Genomic DNA, 7,851 nt, shown 5'->3' on the forward strand with positions numbered 1-7,851 from the left:
CAGCGCCGATACGCCAACAGAGAGTTGCTGTGGGCAAATCGGACGTGTAACACGTTAGTCGTGATGTAAATTGTGCTACCGTATCTGTAAACTCCACGGCGAGCTCTCCCACCATCTACCGTTGGCTCCAGACCGAGACAATTTTTGTTATTTGGGTCCAAAATGGCTCTTTCAACGTTATGGGTTGCCTACCCCTGCGTTAGTGGACAAGTGGCAAATGACGGCGCTTAGATGGCAGCATATGTCTGGGTGGAAATCGGGAGAAATTTGGGAGAATGGTTGCCCCGGGAGATATTCGGGAAGGGGCACTGAAAATCGGGAGGATTGGCAAGTATAAATGGGAGGACAAGCGGCCCGGTAGCTTCCGAAGCACTCCGCCAGCTTCCGAAGCACTGTGCCGAAGGACCGAGCGACAATTCAAAACTGTGGTGCCCTGGAGCCCAGCGCCGATACGCCGACAGAGAGTCGCTGTGGGCAAATCGGACGTGTAACACGTTAGTCGTGATGTAAATTGTGCTACCGTATCTGTAAACTCCACGGCGAGCTCTCCCAACCCCGCCCGTTGGCTACAGACCGAGACAATGTTTGTTATTTGGGTCCAAAATGGCTCTTTCAACGTTCTGGGTTGCCTACCCCTGCGTTAGTGGACAAGTGGCAAATGACGGCGCTTAGATGGCAGCATATGTCTGGGTGGAAATCGGGAGAAAGGTTGCCCCGGGAGATATTCGGGAAGGGGCACTGAAATTCGGGAGGGTTGGGAAGTATGAATGGGTAGACAAGCGGACCGGTAGCTTCCGAAGCACTCCGCCAGCTTCCGAAGCACTGTGCCGAAGGGCCGAGCGACAATTCAAAACTGTGGTGCCCTGGAGCCCAGCGCCGATACGCCGACAGAGAGTCGCTGTGGGCAAATCGGACGTGTAACACGTAGGTCGTGGTGTAAATTGTGCTACCGTATCTGTAAACTCCACGGCGAGCTCTCCTCTCCCACCCCCTCCCGTTGGCTCCAGACCAAGACAATTTTTATTATTTGGGTCCAAAATGGCTCTTTCAACGTTCTGGGTTGCCTACCCCTGCGTTAGTGGACAAGTGGCAAATGACGGCGCTTAGTTGGCAGCATATGTCTGGGTGGAAATCGGGAGAATGGTTGCCCCGGGAGATATTCGGGAAGGGGCACTGAAAATCGGGAGGACTGGCAAGTATGAATGGGTGGACAAGCGGACCGGTAGCTTCCGAAGCACTCCGCCAGCTTCCGAAGCACTGTGCCGAAGGACCGAGCGACAATTCAAAACTGTGGTGCCCTGGAGCCCAGCGCCGATACGCCGACAGAGAGTCGCTGTGGGCAAATCGGACGTGTAACACGTAGGTTGTGATGTAAATTGTGCTACCGTATCTGTAAACTCCACGGCGAGCTCTCCCACCATCTACCGTTGGCTCCAGACCGAGACAATTTTTGTTATTTGGGTCCAAAATGGCTCTTTCAACGTTATGGGTTGCCTACCCCTGCGTTAGTGGACAAGTGGCAAATGACGGCGCTTAGATGGCAATATATGTCTGGGTGGAAATCGGGAGAAATTTGGGAGAATGGTTGCCCCGGGAGATATTCGGGAAGGGGCACTGAAAATCGGGAGGATTGGCAAGTATAAATGGGAGGACAAGCGGCCCGGTAGCTTCCGAAGCACTCCGCCAGCTTCCGAAGCACTGTGCCGAAGGACCGAGCGACAATTCAAAACTGTGGTGCCCTGGAGCCCAGCGCCGATACGCCGACAGAGAGTCGCTGTGGGCAAATCGAATGTGTACCACGTTAGTCGTGATGTAAATTGTGCTACCGTATCTGTAAACTCCACGGCGAGCTCTCCCACCATCTCCCGTTGGCTCCAGACCGAGACAAATTTTATTATTTGGGTCCAAAATGGCTCTTTCAACGTTCTGGGTTGCCTACCCCTGCGTTAGTGGACAAGTGGCAAATGACGGCGCTTAGATGGCAATATATGTCTGGGTGGAAATCGGGAGAAATTTGGGAGAGTGGTTGCCCCGGGAGATATTCGGGAAGGGGCACTGAAAATCGGGAGTATTGGCAAGTATGAATGGGTGGACAAGCGGACCGGTAGCTTCCGAAGCACTCCGCCAGCTTCCGAAGCACTGTGCCGAAGGACCGAGCGACAATTCAAAACTTTGGTGCCCTGGAGCCCAGCGCCGATACGCCGACAGAGAGTCGCTGTGGGCAAATTGGACGTGTAACACGTAAGTCGTGGTGTAAATTGTGTTACCGTATCTGTAAACTCCACGGCGAGCTCTCCCACTCCCTCCCGTTCGCTCCAGACCGAGACAATTTTTATTATTTGGGTCCAAAATGGCTCTTTCATCGTTCTGGGTTGCCTACCCCTGCGTTAGTGGACAAGTGGCAAATGACGGCGCTTAGATGGCAGCATATGTCCGGGTGGAAATCGGGAGAAAATCGGGAGAACAGTTGCCCCGGGAGATATTCCGGAAGGGGCACTGAAATTCAGGAGGGTTGGCAAGTATGAATGGGTGAACAAGCGGCCCGGTAGCTTCCGAAGCACTCCGCCAGCTTCCGAAGCACTATGCCGAAGGACCGAGCGACAATTCAAAACTGTGGTGCCCTGGAGCCCAGCGCCGATACGCCGACAGAGAGGCGCTGTGGGCAAATCGGACGTGTAACACGTTAGTCGTGATGTAAATTGTGCTACCGTATCTGTAAACTCCACGGCGAGCTCTCCCACCCCCGCCCGTTGGCTCCAGACCGAGACAATTTTTATTATTTGGGTCCAAAATGGCTCTTTCAACGTTCTGGGTTGCCTACCCCTGCGTTAGTGGACAAGTGGCAAATGACGGCGCTTAGATGGCAGCATATGTCTGGGTGGAAATCGGGAGAAATTCGGGAGAATGGTTGCTCCGGGAGATATCCGGGAAGGGGCCCTGAAATTCGGGAGGATTGGCAAGTATGAATGGGTGGACAAGCGGCCCGGTAGCTTCCGAAGCACTCCGCCAGCTTCCGAAGCACTGTGCCGAAGGACCGAGCGACAATTCAAAACTGTGGTGCCCTGGAGCCCAGCGCCGATACGCCGACAGAGAGTCGCTGTGGGCAAATCGGACGTGTAACACGTTAGTCGTGATGTAAATTGTGCTACCGTATCTGTAAACTCCACGGCGAGCTCTCCCACCATCTCCCGTTAGCTCCAGACCAAGACAATTTTTGTTATTTGGGTCGAAAATGGCTCTTTCAACGTTCTGGGTTGCCTACCCCTAAGTTAGTGGAAAAGTGGCAAATCAGTGGAAGCGACGGGGATGAGGGTTTTCTCACGTGGTTGGCTGCAGTCACACCGCGACACCTGTCCGTCAGTAATAACAGTCCCCAATAACCTGGACCAATTCAAACCGTTATTTGTTTTTTTTTATTGTTTAATTAGCATCGTCTCACATGATGAACACTACATATAATTTTATATGACGCCGGATAACACTCCGGGAGACGTCACTTTTTCGCGCTCGCTGTCCAGGTACTTTCCTGGCTATTATCCCGCCGTGTTGCTGTAGGGAGGAAAAGCAGAACGACACACATTGCGGAAATAACATTATTCTCCGTGAGTCGGCGACATACAAATATATATTCCACAACCCCAAACAAGTCTTTTTCAAAGCCTGCAGTGGCAAGAAAGGTTAGTGATGAGCAAAGACAAGTCCAGGAAAAGTGGTGTACAAACCCCGTTTCCATAAGAGTTGGGAAATTGTGTTAGATGTAAATATAAACAGAATACAATGATTTGCAAATAATTTTCAACCCATATTCAGTTGAATATGCTACAAAGACAACATATTTCATGTTCAAACTGATAAACATTATTTTTTTTGCAAATAATCATTAACTTTAGAATTTGGCAAAGAAGTTGGGAAAGGTGGCAATAAATACTGATAAAGTTGAGGAATGCTCATCAAACACTTATTTGGAACATCCCACAGGTGTGCAGGCTAATTGGGAACAGGTGGGTGCCATGATTGGGTATAAAAACAGCTTCCCAAAAAAATGCTCAGTCTTTCACAAGAAAGGATGGGGCGAGGTACACCCCTTTGTCCACAACTGCGTGAGCAAAAAGTCAAACAGTTTAAGAACGCCATTTCTCAAAGTGCAATTGCAAGGAATTTAGGGATTTCAACATCTACGGTCCATAACATCATCAAAAGGTTCAGAGAATCTGGAGAGATCACTCCACGTAAGCGGCATGGCCGGAAACCAACATTGAATGACCGTGACCTTTGATCCCTCGGATGGCACTGAATCAAAAACCGAAATCAATCTCTAAAGGATATCACCACATGGGCTCAGGAACACTTCAGAAAACCACTGTTACTAAATACAGTTTGTCGCTACATCTGTAAGTGCAAGTTAAAACTCTACTATGCAAAGCGAAAGCCATTTATCAACAACATCCAGAAACTCTGCCGGCTTCTTTGGGCCCGAGATCATCTAAGATGGACTGATGCAAAGTGGAAAAGTGTTCTGTGGTCTGACGAGTCCACATTTTAAATTGTTTTTGGAAATATTCGACATCGTGTCATCCGGACCAAAGGGGAAGCGAACCATCCAGACTGTTAGACGCAAAGTTCATAAGCCAACATCTGTGATGGTATGGGGGTGCATTAGTGCGCAAGGCATGGGTAACTTACACATCTGTGAAGGCAGCATTAATGCTGAAAGGTACATACAAGTTTTGGAACAACATATGCTGCCATCTAATGTAAGTGCCGTCTTCATGGACGCCCCTGCTTATTTCAGCAAGACAATGCCAAGCCACATTCAGCATGTGGTACAACAGCGTGGCTTGGTAAAAAAAAGAGTGTGGGTACTTTCCTGGCCCGCCTGCAGTCCAGACCTGTCTCCCATGGAAAATGTGTGGCGCATTATGAAGCGTAAAATACGACAGCGGAGACCCCGGACTGTTGAACGACTGAAGCTCTACATAAAACAAGAATGGGAAAGAATTCCACTTTCAAAGCTTCAACAATTAGTTTCCTCAGTTCCCAAACGTTTATTGAGTGTTGTTAAAAAAAAAAAGGTGATGTAACACAGTGGTGAACATGCCCTTTCCCAACTACTTTGGCACATGTTGCAGCCATGAAATTCTAAGTTTATTATTTCTTGCCAAAAAAGTAAAAGTTTATGAGTTTGAACATCAAATATGTTGTCTTTGTAGTGCATCCAACTGAATATGGGTTGAAAATGATTTGCAAATCATTGTATTCTGTTTATATTTACATCGAACACAATTTCCCAACTCATATGGAAACGGGGTCTGTAATGATAGTAGTCACTATTATATGTCTGAGACCCAACAGAACTGCGACGTGGGTCTCGGTGAACACGACTTTGACGCCTCCGGTCTACGGAGAGAACTAGTTGTGCTCCCCTCCTTTGATGATATCGGGGGTGGTCCGACCGTGCGGTGTCAGCTGACTCTTGTTTCCACCCAGTCCAGATCCGACGACGGACCCCCCCCCACACACCCCCGCCCTCCCCGAGCAGAGGCCTGGCGGCATAAAGGTCTTCTGACGTGACCGCTCCCCTCCCCCTCACTCTGCTCTCTCCTTCTTTTAGCTCGCCCTCTTTCTTCCTGTGCATCCAGCACCTGTTTCTCATTACACACAGCCCGGGCGTGCATGCAGCAAACATGCCGGGAAATAAATGCAGCAAAATGTTGGAGCCCTGCAGTCTTTTTTCTTGTTGTTGTTCTTGCTCTGCATGCACATGACTACACACACACACACACACACACACACACACACACACACACACACACACACACGTGCTCGCATGCATACAGTATTGGATTGTTCACTGAGGGTCAACGGGTTTTCTGAGGGGGCGGAGCCAGGAGCGGCAGGGCTGCACCGACTCCGTCATATTTAACAGGAAAGGATCCCGGTTGAGCAAATGTGTGCAAAGGGCTCAGAACGGGACAAGCGGTAGAAATGGATGGATGGATGAATTTATAAGCAATGCACCAGCGGGTGTTGTTGCTTTCTTTACTTTTACATATCTCTCACCCAAAGGATGCTGGTCTATATAAAATTGTACGGAAATCCCACGGTTTATATGAAACATGCGTTATTGATTGGCAAGCACCGTTTTGTCCTACTAATTTCAGCTGTCCTTGAACTCACCGTAGTTTGTTTACATGTGCTACTTTTTTCGGGCTCTGAACCGAGGATGTCGTCGTGGCTCGTGCAGCCCTTTGAGACACTCGTGATTTAGGGCTATATAAATAAACATTGATTGATTGATTGATTAAATTGACTGAAGGCCCAGGTGGGAAACGTCCGGCCCACCGCTGGCTTTTGTAAAAATTGATTGTAAAATTCACCAGAGAACAGGGGCGGTATAGCTCTCACTATTATGTTGGATCCACTATGGACTGGACTCTCACTATTATGTTAGATCCACTATGAACTGGACTCTCACTATTATGTTAGATCCACTATGGACTGGACTCTCACTATTATGTTAGATCCACTATGAACTGGACTCTCACTATTATGTTAGATCCATTATGAACTAGACTCTCACTATTATGTTAGATCCACTATGAACTGGACTCTCACTATTATGTTAGATCCACTATGAACTGGACTCTCACTATTATGTTAGATCCAGTATGGACTGGACTCTCACTATTATGTTAGATCCACTATGAACTAGACTCTCACTATTATGTTAGATCCACTATGAACTGGACTCTCACTATTATGTTAGATCCACTATGAACTGGACTCTCACTATTATGTTAGATCCACTATGAACTGGACTCTCACTATTATGTTAGATCCACTATGGACTGGACTCTCACTATTATGTTAGATCCACTATGAACTGGACTCTCACTATTATGTTAGATCCACTATGGACTGGACTCTCACTATTATGTTAGATCCACTATGAACTGGACTCTCACTATTATGTTAGATCCACTATGAACTAGACTCTCACTATTATGTTAGATCCACTATGGACTGGACTCTCACTATTATGTTAGATCCACTATGGACTGGACTCTCACTATTATGTTAGATCCACTATGAACTGGACTCTCACTATTATGTTAGATCCACTATGAACTGGACTCTCACTATTATGTTAGATCCAGTATGGACTGGACTCTCACTATTATGTTAGATCCACTATGGACTGGACTCTCACTATTATGTTAGATCCACTATGGACTGGACTCTCACTATTATGTTAGATCCACTATGGACTGGTTCTCACTATTATGTTAGATCCACTATGGACTGGACTCTCACTATTAGCGGCATAGCTCGGTTGGTAGAGTGGCCGTGCCAGCAACTTGAGGGTTGCAGGTTCGATCCCCGCTTCCGCCATCCTAGTCACTGCCGTTGTGTCCTTGGGCAAGACACTTTACCCACCTGCTCCCAGTGCCACCCACACTGGTTTAAATGTAAAAATTAGATATTGGGTTTCACTATGTAAAGCGCTTTGAGTCACTAGAGAAAAAGCGCTATATAATATAATTCACTTCACTTCACTACTTTTAAATGCCATCGGCAAGCAGCCCTCTGGGTTGCTTCTTGGCTTTTTTGTATGTGTTATGATATACGAGGTTGAAATCATGTTCCTACCCGCACGCTTTGTCCAGAGTGGTACGCCTGCATCCCGACTGAACGACCCCCGCGGGAAGATGCGACCCCTCACGTGACAGATTGAAGCCGGAAAAAGGGCTTACCAAAAAAGGGACAAGCGGTATAAAATGGATGGATGGAATTACTGTTGTGAATTGTGAATTGTATTTATATAGCGCATTTCTCTAGTGACTCAAAGCG

The sequence above is a fragment of the Nerophis ophidion genome, linkage group LG07 (genome assembly GCF_033978795.1).
Source record: "Nerophis ophidion isolate RoL-2023_Sa linkage group LG07, RoL_Noph_v1.0, whole genome shotgun sequence".
In the NCBI taxonomy this organism is placed as follows: domain Eukaryota; kingdom Metazoa; phylum Chordata; class Actinopteri; order Syngnathiformes; family Syngnathidae; genus Nerophis; species Nerophis ophidion.